The sequence below is a fragment of the Linepithema humile genome, chromosome 1 (assembly GCF_040581485.1).
Source record: "Linepithema humile isolate Giens D197 chromosome 1, Lhum_UNIL_v1.0, whole genome shotgun sequence".
NCBI lineage: Eukaryota > Metazoa > Arthropoda > Insecta > Hymenoptera > Formicidae > Linepithema > Linepithema humile.
In genome coordinates this window covers 35289757-35305084 of record NC_090128.1, presented here as the reverse complement: position 1 = coordinate 35305084, position 15328 = coordinate 35289757, and the positions used below count along the sequence as shown (strand labels likewise).

Below are 15328 nucleotides of genomic sequence, written 5' to 3'. Positions count from 1 at the left end.
TATCGTCTCAACGTAGTCGACATGCGGGATGAATAATATACGCGCGTAACGAACGCGCAGGGCGGGCGTCGATGGTGACAAGGTGTAGACCCGTGTTGTACGACCGAGTGTGGAGCACGACGTGCGTGTCGATACGTTTATTTGCAATACGCCTCCCGCGCACGTAATAACGAGGCTCTCCTCCCGTCTCTCTCTCTCTCTCTCTCTCTCTCTCTCCGTCTCTGCGTGCATCGCGGTTGCGCGGCATCGATACATTATCCGTTGGCCGTCGGGATTTATTGGGCGCCCTTTTCGACGAGGACGCTTTCGTATCGACTTTATCGAGTTATCGTCGGTGCCGCTGACAGCCGGGAGAATACGTCGGATTTTTATACGTGACGTAGCATAATTGTTATCGGAGGTGAATAGAAAGCGGATAGGTAAAGTAATATTAAATAATGTGAAATATCGGATACGTATTTTAATTACAATCGGAGGAGGCCTTTGACATTCCGTTACCGCAATATGTATAATATGATTTAAGAATCTGCCGCGGTATATCAAATGGACCAGCAGACATTTATCGCCATAATCGCTTTATAATCACGTTATGAGGTCTCTTGTCACGGTTGGAACGCTTTAATAAGTTACACAAAAGACCCGCCGGAATCTGCTATACACGTTACACCGTATACACGTCGAATAATATCTCTTGATGAAACGGAACGTTATCCAGAAGAGTCACGCTTAATCCTTTGATTTCTTAATCGGGACACACCGCGGGCGTGTGTTTGCGTGTTGTGACAGCGGGCATTATCGCGCACCGATTACGAGCGACATCGTCGGCAATAGGTGAGTGCGCGTGGTGGGGTCGTGAGAACCCCATCTGCCCGGCAGAAAGGGTGGACGGAGCGAGCGAGTCGAAAGCGGGAGGTAGGAAGCGCGCTTTCTCGTCGAGGGTGGAAATCACTGTCCGCAGGCATTAAGCATTCATGCGTGCCGGTTGCGTGAGTCCCCGCCGCCGCCGCCGCCGCACACCACTCCACACACTCGTCGTGCCTGTGTGCGCGCGCGCCTGTATGGGAATGTGAATTCGCCGTGGTGTCCGCCGACGTTATATAATTGCGAGGGGTCGCACGCGGTAGGAATGTGATTTTTGGTTCGACGCAATATGTCGCCGGAACGAGCAGATTCGCCCTCGCGTCGGTTGTTTGCCCGGATATCGGCGGACGAAGAACGGAAAAGTCTACGCGCGAATAGACTGTTTGGACGAACGTGAACGAGAACGCGAGAGAATGAGATCGTTTCTTTTATCGGAACATGCAAACAGAAACGCTGTTTCAATTTCGAGCGAGAGCCGCACCCACGCGAAGATATTTGCCATGAAAATTTCGGTATGCAATAATACGACGTAAATACGACTAATAGAGGAATTGTTGCGCGTGAATTGTCATGCGCCAGGTCGGGATATCAATAAAAACGATTACCGACGACGATAAATTCAATAATGAATAATACTGGAACTGTTTCGCGTATTGCATTGCGCTACAGAATGTGAAAAGGCGCTGAGTATCGCGATGCATTTGCATTCGTAGAAATTTGTAACGCAACGCGGAGACAACGCTCTCGGCTCTCGGCTCTCGTAATCCGAGAGAATTGCCGCGGTAGCTTCATACGAACATGAAATTTACACGACAATTGGATCGCAATGCGACGCGATTCGATTCAAGACCAGCGTCGATACGTAATTATTTCATTCACAACACTGCATATATTTTAATAATTCATTTTGTACAAATATTTTATGATTCGTGTATCATTGCAAACATTTTGTATTTTACTGAATATTTTTATTGTTGTATTTCACCGATTAATCTGTCTATTTGTAAGAGAAAAATCATAAATAAAATATTAATATTTTATTTTGGCAGTTGAACACGCGCGCGATCAGGAATTGATTAAAATCATTTCATCGTGATTGAAAAAGCTGCGAGTCTGTACACGGTAATCGTCGCGATGACAGATTGTACTGAATGACGATCGCACATTCCTTTCTCAAGTAGAGCGTAACTTAGCGGCAGGCATTCGAATTAATAGGCACAGGCATGGCTTTCGATCTATTTTTGGGCGTGATCACAAGGTGTGACATATGCATCCGATTTCAAAAGTATAACGAGAACATTACACATATTCGATGCATTAAAAATACAAAAAACCTAGATCTTTCTAATTTTCCCTAAACGTTAATCTGCAGATATTTTTCAAATAAAATCACCTTCATAAATTTACCTTTTACTTTAAATTTACCTTTTTTTTTCCAATAGTACCATCATACCTTTCGTAAATATTTTTGGGACACTGTTATAAATTTTCCCCAACGACTACCATATAATAAATTGTCCCTTAAAAAATGGTTTTCCAATTAATTTCAGGAGAGTCCATTTTCTTACAAAAACACTATTTGTCAAAGTTAATAAAAATAAAAAAAAAAAAGGTGTTTCTAGAAAGTTACTTGGAAATAGATGAATAAAAGAAAAGGAAATATAAATTTTAGGTAAACTAAGGTAACTGATATTACAAAGTGCCGCAGTCATCCACTGCGTTTCAGCATCATTTGTCATGTGAAAAGGAATTTTTACTTCTGAAAATATCACCCCCTCAACACGTTTTCTAACCGACAAACCAAACTCGTTTTCTCCCCTGCTGCTTGTCTTAGAAAACCTGTAGATTGGAAAACGAAAACTGAACGTTTGCTATCTTCACGCGAAAAAAAACTTTCTTAGATAGAAAATATCTGTTTTGTACAATATCGCCCGTAATTATTCATAACATTCCTCGCACTAAGATTAATAGTTCATCAATTAGTTATTTTAACTTGACTTTTTGCGAAATGACAAAATTATGAAATATATTTTAATACTATTTTTAGTTGTAAGATAATTATTATATTAATACAACATAACGGCAATTTGACTCAATGCAATTTATCGAATAAACTCAATGAACGCGTGTCACTGGATGTGATCTATAATCAACAATCACTTGCGTACAAGAAATTTGTACAGATGTAAGACTTGGCAGAGCACTGCGCAAATACCGTGTCCCCCGTCGCGTAATCACTGTACTTAACGGGAGTGGCTGTTCCACCCGTGACCGGGTTCCCATAACCCCGGCGGTTTATTAAATGCCAAAGCGAAATCACGTCGTTCACGTGTGCGTCCCACACGATCGGCCGTTTTGGCAGGTGCTTCGTCCATGGATTTCCCATAAAAAGGGAACGCCGTGCGCGACTTTAATTATGCTCCACCTGCCCCCGTCGAAATTCCCATGCCGACGTAGGGAGGGACATTCGATGCGATTTCTCGTCCCGACCGGCGCGTTACGCATAAATCAGGGTGAACGAGCATTATTTAAATATTTATGACGATTGTAATTGTAATGGCGCGTAGCTCCCTCGTTAACCCCTCGACAGAAGAGTCCTGTCGACGAACCTCGGATATGCATCGGACTTGGTCGTAACATTATAATCGCACGTTGAACTTAATTTCTTTGAATAATTTAAAACAAAACACTCTTAATGTAAAAATAATATAAAATACTCTCTTCGGGCGGGTGCAAATCTCAAATTTAATTGTTATTCGCTGAACATCCAGTCGATTTGTTCTCTCTACATTAACTCACAATATTTAGTTGCAGTAAGAAGCTGCGTTAACAAAATCAAAGGAACGCCGCAATCGATGCGGCCGTACAAACTCGAAACTGCTACCGAGCACATTGCGAGGTGAATTTCGCGGAACGCGCCGTCGCCGAAATGAAATATCCAAGTTATCGCGCGCTCGCCCGAGTTCGTTGCGCACGTCGGGCAATAAAAAGAAAAGGAGGAAAGAAAGGTGCGAAGACGAAACGGCCTCGAAACGCGAGTTGCGCCGGCGAGCGCGAACGAAGGCGGGGTCAAACTTGACCGGGCCGGCTCACGTCGCCGCGGTGCTAGGCGTCGGTATCCGCGTAACAAATCGCCCTTTTAATCACGAGTGGCTAGCTGCCTCGAGTCATTTGGCCTAATGGCGGCCTCTTGTTTAGGCGCACTGGTCGTGCAATGCGGTAGGTTGCTGAGCAATTTTCGTCCGGGACCGGCACGCCGATACGCCGACGTTTTGTTTAAACCACCCTGACTCATTAGTCATCGTTCGCGGACGGCACAAAGCAACCCTTTGACGAGCGATCCGCAAGGTTCACCTTGGCCGGCGCGGCAAAAAGAGACGTTTGTATGTCAAAACAAGCTCGCGTGCCTCTGAATTCGTCCGGCGAACGGATCACCTTCGTGCCTGGCGGATCATTTGTAAGCGATATAACTCGAATATACGTGTTTATGTGTCAAGGCGAATGAGAGAAAAATTGCAATATAAAATATATTACCTTTAGATGTGCTCGTGAGATATCGCTTCTCACATTGATGATAAATTAAGCCTAGGACGCTTAGGTCAATTTTATAATATTGCTAGCTGTTATTATTAATGCGATCTTATTACGCATCCGATATTTTTAGATTCAACATTTTTTTATCGAATTTTTATAACATGATAGAATATTTTTTTTTTTTAATTATGCATTGTCCGAAATCCAGTAAAGCGAGGATAGCGTATTTTGACGAATGCAGACACTCAATAACAACATTGGTTAAGTTAACGAGCCAGCATGGTCTCATCAGCGGATGAAATCAGCACGAGTCCGGCTTCGCACCGTCCGGCACGTCACTCGCTCACGTAGGTTCCGCACCCTTCCGGTTCCGGTGTTCCGGTAGGCTTACTCTATCTCTCACTCTCTCTCTCTCTCTCTCTCTCTCTCTCTCTCTCTCTCTCTCTCCCCCTCGTCGTTACGGGGAACCTCCGGCTTCCGGTATTCAGGTGGGATACACGCTCAGCCGAGCGTCGTGACGTCTCGGATTCATGGATCTATGGATCCTCCTTCGCTCCCCGCTCGCTCCGTTCCGCAATGGGTCCATCAGTCGCGCGTCGGATTCGTTTTCGATGTTACTTCCGGTAGCGCGACGACGCGGCGTTAAATTCAGTGGAATTTTATCTCTTTAGGATTTATAAAGATATTTTAATTACTGGGAGAAAGTTACTTTCATTTATAAAAGATTTTACGAAAGCGATCAATAGATTCATTAATCAGTAGTATTATTTATACTCCTCCATTGCAGCATTCTAGATCTGTCAAAGTTGCAACACAGGTCGCTTTTCATAGTATCTCGAGGTATTGCAAAAACATAATTACGGCGGTTCATAATCACCACCTGTTACGATCAATTATTCACACCGCGATCTATGCTTCCAAAATGTCCGCGGGGGCGCTTTTGAAAAAAAATTCGCGCGTACCATTTGGCAGCTTTACGCTTTGGCCATTTTTATTGCGCCACTTTTCACTCGACAATGGCGAGGCGAGCGTGACGCACACGGGCTCGCGCGGGTTCGTGACGCTGGTTTTTTAGGCTCGGCCGATGGGAAAAAGCGATCGCGACCGGAAGTGGAAGTGGAAGTGGAAATTGAGGCAATGAGAGCGTAGCCCGACGCCGCTCTTATCGAGACATCGTCGGTCTCTGGTTTCCGCAATTTCCTATCTGTCGACTGTGTATACGTCCTGCAATAAAAATACATTTCATCACGCCACGCAGCACCAAAATCCACGTCCACGTGTATTCATCGACCGAGAGCTCGAAATACGCGTATCTGACACATATTGCGGTATAAACTAAGGCATAATATAGCATAATTATATTTAAAGATGTCTGGTAATTTTGTATGGTCAACGAAATGCTAATTTTCTACATTACATAAAATTATTTACAAAAACACATAATAAGCCATTTGTACAAAACACATTACATTCATTTGTATACAAAATTACCAGACATCTTCAAATATAATTATGTTACATTATATTTCAGTGTATTTCACAATATGTGTAGAATACACACTTATTTCGAGCACTAATTCGGTAAATTCATAAAAAATCTTTATCAGAAATAGAAAGAATTGTTAGATTTACAAACAGAATTGTGTTTATATGTGCCAACAATAGCTTATCAAGTTGCGAGAATACTAATTAGTCTTCCCTAGAAATGTCACTTTGAAATATTGATTAATCGTAACACTTTGGTGCCGGCGTTTTATCAATCATGGCATAGTACGATAATATCTATCTTGAATATGATTTTTCATTTTGGTTTTAGATTATTTTAATCTTTTTAGAAATCCTTTTAAATCAGATTTATTATATTAAAGTAATATGTGTATTGAAATAAATAATCAATGATCTGAAGGAACTGGATTGCACATAGCGGATAGAAATATATTAAGAAAAAGAAAATAAACGCGTGCATATTACGCAAGCAGATACGGCAACTTTTCCAAAAGTGTGTTTCGAAAGCTTTCTATCCGATTGTTAACGCGAGCCTAAGAACATTATTTGGGGAAAAAACCCATGTTGTTGAGCGGCGGCGCGTGGACCGTCTTTGTGCGCGGCGGAAAATATTTTCGACGCTTCGATGCGAAATCCCGGCATCGATTTCGCCCGAATCCAGGACGGTTCGGTGACGAAACCTAACCGTGAAGAGAAGGAACGGTGCGCGCAGGGTGGAGGGGGCAAGCGGGCGGGTTGGAGGCAGGGGGAAATTTACCCTTGCGGCAACATTGCGAGAGTGCACACCTGGTCGGAGCCGTGCAGCTGCGGCTACAGACCCTCCGACGCCGACAGGGGATGAAAAGGGGAGGGAAAACGAGCGCAGAGAGCCGGAGAGTCGTTGCGGGGCATCACGGTTGTCGCGCGCGGCAGAGAAAGAGAGACAGAGGGGAGAAAGAGAAAAAAGAGCGGGGTCTGGATGCTGAGATTTCAGTTACGTGTTCGCTCTGCGAGGATTTCAACGCCGCTGGAAATCGAATAAAGGATAAGGTATGCGGCTATTTCGACCGATGCGATAGACGACGCATCTATAATATATTCATCCAGCATATATATATATACGGAAAAGCAAATCAATTGGCCCGTATTCACACATTCCACATTTAACGCTGAACCTAATTCGCTGGTGGTACATCGCATTCGGAACAAGACAAACATAAATGAAAACATGCGGAAGCTTTAGAATGCTGATACAATTCGCGAAAAGACAGCGTTGTGTCTTAATATTCACATCCAGCAGTAATTATTCAAGCATCGCAATTAATCAGATAAATAATCACGCAATTAAGTAATTAAGCAACCGGTCGTTCGTAATTGTATTGTAAAAGTAAATTTTCCTACGAAAGTATTTTATTTCGATACAAATGATCCTCATTTGTTTGCCGGTGTCTTGAACGATCATTCTCGATGCACTCTCTTGACACAGTTCCTTCCGAAGGGCGTGCAGGTGAATTTATTCAAATGCCGATCAATTCAAAAGGGCTCATCGACACAAGCATCCTGCCGCTTCTCCTTTTTCTTCCCTCTCTACGTCTCTTTCTCTCTCTCTCCCGCTCTCTCTTTCTTTCGTTCTTGTTCTCTTTGTCATTCACCGTATACAACTCTCTTGCACGACGATCTTCGTCAGCGAGAGCTGAGAAAGGGCTGGGGACAATGACCGTGATATACGATTCTCGAATTTGTTTATAAATGCCCGGGATGGCGCCGTTCGAGGATACCCGTGCTAAACCCCGTCGCGTGTTGCCGCGCGAAAAATGCGTCCTCCGTCACATTCCCCGTTCCGAAACCGACAGGTTACTCATGAGAGGTAACATCAAGGGCAAGGGTTATTGAGACATCAAGGAGGATACCCGCTCGACGGCCGCGTGAGTGACCTATTAGAAGAACCACTTTATCGCGTCATAAAGGACCAGCGGAAAAGAGATGGAATTCCCGGTCGAAAATAGTCCAGATTGAATGAACTCGGGATTGTGGCAATTAAAAAAATCCTCGCCTGCTGTAAAGAAAGGAAAAACGTACGAGGGGAAAAAAAAATATGAGTCAAAAATTTTTTCACGCGATATTGCAGAGTTATATCGGCCCTTTGTCCCTCTTAATTACTGGGGATAGCGACCAAACTGAGTTAAGGGAGATAAAAAATGTTTACCGGACAGTTGGCGTGGCGAAGTCGTATTACCCTCAAAGACAAAGCTACTCGGGACACAATTACAAAAGAAGCGTGTCCAAGGCAAGGAGGAAGATCCGGGTGCCTAAGTTTATTTACATCACAGTGCCGGGGTCGGCTCTCTCCTTGCTTTGTGACATGCCTGCCATAATGCATATTAATAGGAAATAATCCCTACGGGGGCGGACGCGGTGGAAGCCGACTCGGTATATACCCTTCGGGATACCCAATGAGAGAGAGAGAGAAAGGAGGGGGAGGGGAGAGGCAGGAAATATACTCGCAGATACAAGCGAGGCGCTTTAACGGCGTGACGTGGAAATTTCGTGACGAATTTCCACGCTAGAGATGAATATTCATACGAGTCGCGCGCGAGTGGCTCGCGTTGCTGCCACTTTTTACAAAACCCGACTAGAAATAGCGAGACGTGGATATATCTTCATTCCCTTAAAAAAAAGTAACACGCGTGGAATTTCACGAGTTTTGAAATTTCGCTGACATTTACCTAAATTCGAAACTTTCTGGTATTGTAACAAACGCACTAGCAATTTTGTTCGAAATTTTCCGAAAACGAAAATCTTGAGGCAACTGCGACGAAGAAACCTATTTTTAAGAAGAAAAATTTCGTTTAGCTGAGCACTTCTTGTCGCTACCGCACAAAAGCCTTTGTCTAGAAGATTTACGACTTAAACTTAGAAAATTGTCGATCTCTCGTCTTCCTTGAAGATGAGTTTAGAGTAAAATAAAACTTTACAATACTTTTCAAATGCAAGATTTAATAATTTAATAAATTTACCTTTATATATAAATAAAAAATCACTCTTGCTAACTATTATTAACTATTATTATATTTTTTGGTTAATTATAACATCGATTATCTTTTTTTTTTTTTGCTAGAATTTCTCTTAAAACCTGTTGGTTAATAAGATAATAAATTAAATCTGTCAAACTAAGGCAATAAATTTAAGTCTGTTAAACTAAAGGACTAAAATATCGTGATATTCGGTGAATCATTAAAAGTCAAAGTTAGGTTTAAAAACGAGGTATCCGACTCAATGAATAGAAACGGCGCCAGTCTGGCACCCCGTCGTCATGTTTACGTTGCATTATAGATGCGGTATCTTCTAACGGTACGAAAATGTAAGCAACATATTTCTACCTATTGTAAGAAAAATTCGCAAACTTTTTTTCCGTTCATCGCGTCACGCGTCGGCTACGGTCGGTTAGCTACGAAACGACGCTGTTCAAATATTAACAGGGAAAACAGAGGAGATTCCCAGACCTTGCTTGGTTTCGTAACACTGGTAGCCGAGTTTACAGGTTTACCCGGAGGTTATCTGTACTCGCTCATGTTTGCCGACACCTTGGCGTCCCTCTACATGTGTGCTTAAATATGCGCGTATGTAACTTACAGCGCGCGGTAGCGCGTGCCCACGCACGACCCGCCCGCATATGATTACATCACGAGATGATATTAAATTTAAGTTGCCACGCTCTGGTTCCTATATTTATAACATTTTAACCACGGCTAGTGAACTGATAAGCAAATCTATTAACATATCCAATATTTGGTCGAGTATATATAGATGTAATCTCATGTGTAACCTGAAACGATTCGGGCAAAATAGAGCCTTCGCACTTGAGAAGACACTCAATTTTCATAGAAAGCTTAATTGCGAGACGGCTTAATTATCAGACCGTCCTCAATTTTATACAGGTTGAAATAATTCTAAGTAATGATATTTTCAAACACATAAAAAGTAGCTTACTGTTTCATTTTGTTTAGAATCTGTGCAGTCAATGCTCACACTATGAGCCGCCTACGCGTGCCATATTATAATGGTATATTTACAGAAGTGTAATCACATAGAGATCGCTTCTATTATGAGTCGTATTAAAACGTTCAATATTTGACCAGCGTTAGATGTGAAGATTCAAACACCGTCACGCGCCGTCGCGCATTGAGAATGCTGATTAAAATAAAAAAATAATTAGCAGCAGTTATTTGGAAAATATAAATTCGAAGTATTGATTTATTTAGCACTTGGAATAAAATGCTAGCCTGTATGAAGAAACCCATAATTATCACCTAGTAAAAACCCTAAATATTTACATATTGAACAAAAATCAACAAAAGCCAAAGCTTATACAATGGCTTTCGTAATCCTATAAGAAACGAGTTCAAGTGGTGATTATTATGTAGCATTCATCGTACAACAGAAATCCATAGGAGATTCGCTGTCACAATTGCTATTTTTCGCATGATGATACAGTTGTTTCGTGACAAAAAACTGAAAAGTGGAAAATACAAAAGAAGAAAACCGAAAAACTACCGCTTGAGCATCACTGTCGGTCGGCAGGTATGCACGAGTTTACCTCTGGACGGATGCCGAAAGAGAAAATCAGTGTCGCCGCCGACGCGTATCAAAAGTACGGCAGAGGCTCCCAGACAGTTGGGCGCCCGAACTAATGCCGAAAAGGACCTTGGTCCTTTCCTTGCTCCTGCACGTAGGAGCTCTCAGGTAGCTCGTTCTACCTTCGTTACCGGTCGCCCCCTCTCGACCCCTTCGTCGGACCGTTCGCTCGGTGTGCGGTGGAAGGGCCTCATCTCCCTCCCCCTCGTGCTTCCTCAACGAGCACACCTGGTGCAGTTTCTAGGCACAAGACCAACAGGATAGTTAGATCCTTTCGAATTTTTTTTTTATTTCTTCGCTGTACGTCTTCCTTTCAGATCTTTTATTTTTTTATTGTACCTAATAAATTTCTACAGTTTTATTATTAGCTGCCCCATGTGTCGCTAATAAATGTTTCCGATCTATTGTTCTACCGTAACAAATTATTATATAATTTTGCTGAAAATAAATTCAATTCTGAAAAAGATTGAAAGATTTTTATAATTAATGGACAGATAGATAGACAAAGCTAGAATGTTTGCCAGACATATTTAAGAATCATCTTAATAATAAACTGGAAGAGTAATTCCTCGCTTTATTATCAACATTTATTTATATTTCATTAAACGCTGTCATATTCTGTCGTGAAAGATGTTATTACCAATTTAATGATCTAGCCTACCGATTCTCCTCGACTCAATGGTAAACGTATGTTCGCGGACAGTTCTCTTCACCAGCTAGACGATGTAATATGCTTCTACCGTTTCATCTCAGCGACAAAGCTGCCTCGATACCAGCTCCATACTAGGTAACGAAGGATCGGTAATCATACACCGGTATCAAGCGAGAGCTCGAGCGTTCAAAGCGGAGGGAGAGAAATAAGGTAGAAAGAACGGCGCGAAGATGAGAAAAGAGCAAACATGAGAAAGAGAAAGAAAGAAAGTGTGGTTTCTCGTTACAGAGCTTCCTGTATGGAAATCACAGAATGCCCGTCTCTGGTCCGGAGCCTCGTGTCTGGCACAATAATCTGAGATTTAAATCAAATCTAGGCTATATAAGCGACCCCTCTGCGCGCGTCCACCTTCCGGAAGGTTCGTCCTCTCTCCAGCCCTCTCTATCCAAGTGGAATGTGCAAGGCGAGAGAGGGAATAGAGGTTCTTCAAGATAATGCTCAATATAATCAATGTTTGTATATTCATCTACAATAACTACGATAACTCAAAACATTTTTCGGCAACAAAAGTATGTAAAAACGCAAGAAACAAGCATTTAAATGCATTGAAAATTTAAAAAAATAAGCTTATAAGATTTTGTACGAAAATTGCAGCTAATAATTCAAAATTCAGTGTTCGTGAACAATAATCAACAATGGTCGAACTTATCTTTTGGAGGAAATTAATTAAAAGCATGAAAAAATTAAATCTAGATATAAAAAAATTGTCTAGAAAACAATTTTTAATTTGAATTCTGGAATTTTCAAATAGAATTTTGTTTTTTCCCTCTTTTAAAGACAACAATATTGGCAAGCAAATATTGTTATATTACTACTTATGTTCTAAAATCTCACGTGTCCACCAAAATAGAAAAAGAATCATGCTACTACGTCTTCTCTAATGTTTTCTCTCTCTCTCTCTCTCTCTCTCTCTCTCTCTCTCTCTTTCTCTTCGTTCTTTTCATTTTCTTTTTTTCTCTCTTTTTTTTGCTCAGCTTGCTCGTCTTCCGAACGCGGAGATATTCCGGCTGAGTTGCGCCTTCTCCCGAACTATCGTGGGCCGGATCGAATGGCGGCCCAGGACCGCTCAAGAGGCAAGGCGAAGAGGGAGGGAAGAAGTATCGTGGACTCGAAAAGAGTGTGTAGCCAGGGGTGAAATCCGGTAGCCACGGCCACGTCGACCCACGTTTGCGTTCGACGGGGCGCAAAACGGTCGGGCAGCCGCGAGAGAGATTTCGTGGATGTGGACGCGGGAGCGGCCATTAAAAATATCTCAAGCAATCGGCCACTACTGCAGATTCAACATTATTTCAGAGTGAAATTCGGTAGGCTAAATTTAACATTACGTACAAATATAAACCTAACAAAAAATTTAATTAAAAAAATTTTTTTTTATGAAAGAAAAATTGGTCGCGAAAGCGTACAATTTGTGATATTTCTCCGTGTAATTGCTAACGCTGTGTGTGTACAAGACACAGGCGATTAAGAAAGGTGCTAATAACGCGTATTTCGAATATCGTCGAGTTTCGGTACAGGAATTTACTATGCGCCGAACATGACCGATGATTGCAGAAGGTAAAACGCGGCAAAAATGCCACACGTGTGCCGCGTGTGCCTTGTACCAGGGCACGCTAATTACACACGCGGTTTAAGACTCGTCGCAGAAAAACGAAAGAATATACACGCCGAAAGGAAAAAAAAAACAGAGGGATAAGGAGAAAGACAGAGACCCGAGAACTCAGGATCATTGTCCGAGTCAATATTTCTTAGTCTCAAGACTGTAAGACTTGCAATTCTTTTTTGCCGAGTAAATAGCAGAGTATATAAAATTTATTAAGCTCGCGTGTGTAGAATATCTAATTTTTTTTTTTTTTTCTTGAAATTCATGAACTTAGAATTTTTCATACATTAGTGATAGAGAAAAGCGCTTGATTTATGCAATATTTTTTCAACACGCACGATCCATCATATAAACGAATAATAAATATATTATAATACTTTCTGACTTTTCTAGTCGTAAAAGAACAGGACTGTCATCTTGTCGACGCGTGCGGCACGATCGTGTCTTTCTTTCCTCGAATTCAGGCTTCTTCCGTAAATACTCGACGACAACGATTACGCCTCCGATCGCATAATTAATTCGTTGCGCCACGTGTCACGTATTGGCTTTCGTCTCACGCGCATCACCTTCCTCGCGTAATTTCGAATGAAAAGGGAATACTGATCGCGCATACTTACTCGCTTACCCATCAGCCGTTACTCTCCCGCGGGAAAACACGACCTCTCCAGCGCGCATATCGAATTACCGGACGTGATACCGTCGACGTCACCGGTGATGCTCGACCGCGAGCACAAATTGACCGAAAACCCGTAGCAGATGCCAAAGAAGTTGCCGACGACACGAATTTTATAAGAAAACGCATTTGTCGAAGCGTGAAATAAACACACCGATAAAAACACATTGACTTGGTGCATGAGTAATTATTGCATAAAAAATTACGCAAATACAGTTTTGATTATTACATCGCAAACAATCTTTTCTTCAATTCAAAATATGCAATACAATTTGATAATTGTATGAGAAAAAGTGTAGCATTTATAAAGTATGTTTTGTCGAAAATTGAAATTCTTATCGATATTAATAGAGAAATGATTAGAGTCACAGATAAAAAATCTCACTCGAAAAGATGCACTGGCGAAAAAATTGGCATTTGCGCTGCACAATGGAACGTAAGACGCATATAAAGTATCTATGTGGCCCAAGCCAAGCCCAAGCTAACCGCGGCGTAATTGTTCGCGACTTGCGAAACTTACGCGATCGATCGCGGCCGTGCCGGAAGCTCGTTAGAAAACAAACCGCCGCGAGCGCGGAGCTCGGCGACAATCGCGCCGAGTTCCAAGCACGGAGCTCCCGAGCGAGCTTGCGAGAGAGCGAGTCTCTCTCCGATCGGAAAGCCGATTTTCTCGCTCGTATTCCGAGAAGCGAATTTAATATCCGAGAACGCTCGGCGACGGCGGTTCTGGCGCTCGCGCGCGTACACGGCCCCGCGTGTCCGTGTGTCAAAACCACCGCCGGGGGAGTTTCTTGCTGTAACTAACTACTCGCAAATTTATCGAGGCACCGACTCGAGTTTCTCTCGCCCGCCGCCGGCGGTTCTGGAAGGTGCGTGGGCGGAGGCTGCCGCCGGAGGTAACCGGGGAAACTTTCCAACAGTTTCTCCTCCCCCCGTTCCCCCGTTCCCCGCCCCGCCGCGTCTTCGTCCCCTCGGGGTGGGTAAAGCGTGTGGGTGGCGATGGAACAGCGCCGAGGCGGCGCTACGAGGAGGACGAAGGGACCGCCGTCTTCGCCGTCGCGCGCGCTGCGAACTTGTAGTTTATGAATTTATAGCGGCAGCAAGCAGCAGCCGGTGGCAAAGGCAACCGAGTTATGCACGCTCCAGTTTATTCCGTCTCACCGCCGAGATTTTCCGCATTGAAATTTCCCCGGGAGAGAGAAACCGCGTAAGGTGCAATGCCGCTCCCCTTCGCCGTTGCACCCACACTCGCGCCCGTGCTTCTTGCATAAAGAGCGTCCTACGAAGGACACGCTCTCCCGCACACTCGCCATTAACATCGTTAGCTCCGACGTGTTTCCCCCTTCGGAGTGAAAGATACTTCTCACGAGAGCCAGATTTTTTGCGCGTTTGAGAGAGAGAAAAAAAAGGAATAGAAGGTCAAGAGAGGCTAAGGAGTAGGTGCTACTGATTTCTTATGCTGTTACTTTGCTAATCTGTTACGCAATCTGTTAATTTTTCAACCGCGGGATTTTTAAATATATGGTACGCGATTTAAAAAGCAGATAAACAAAATTACTTTGATCAACGCCAATTCTCCTAATCATTCCAAACACATCACGCTACGATTACGACCTGCGCTGGACGCAGTTACACACCTTCAAACTAGGTGCAGCTCGGAAACCAATGTAACCGCATACGCCTATTCCGTTTCCTGTGAAAACACGATAAGTTCCAATTACACAACGGATATCTAGCGTAAAGAGGAGACCGCACATTCGCATCAGTTGCTGTTTACTGACATTTGTGCGAATGCATAAATGAAGAACCGAAGTGTAACAATATCTAT

The 15328-nt window shown here is 43.0% G+C and overlaps 1 protein-coding gene across 14 annotated transcripts in view; it reads right to left on the bottom strand.

The window, feature by feature from the left end:
* SoxN (SoxNeuro) overlaps positions 1-15328 on the bottom strand; it is a 278527-nt gene that overhangs the window by 44475 nt on the left and 218724 nt on the right. The window lies entirely within an intron of this gene.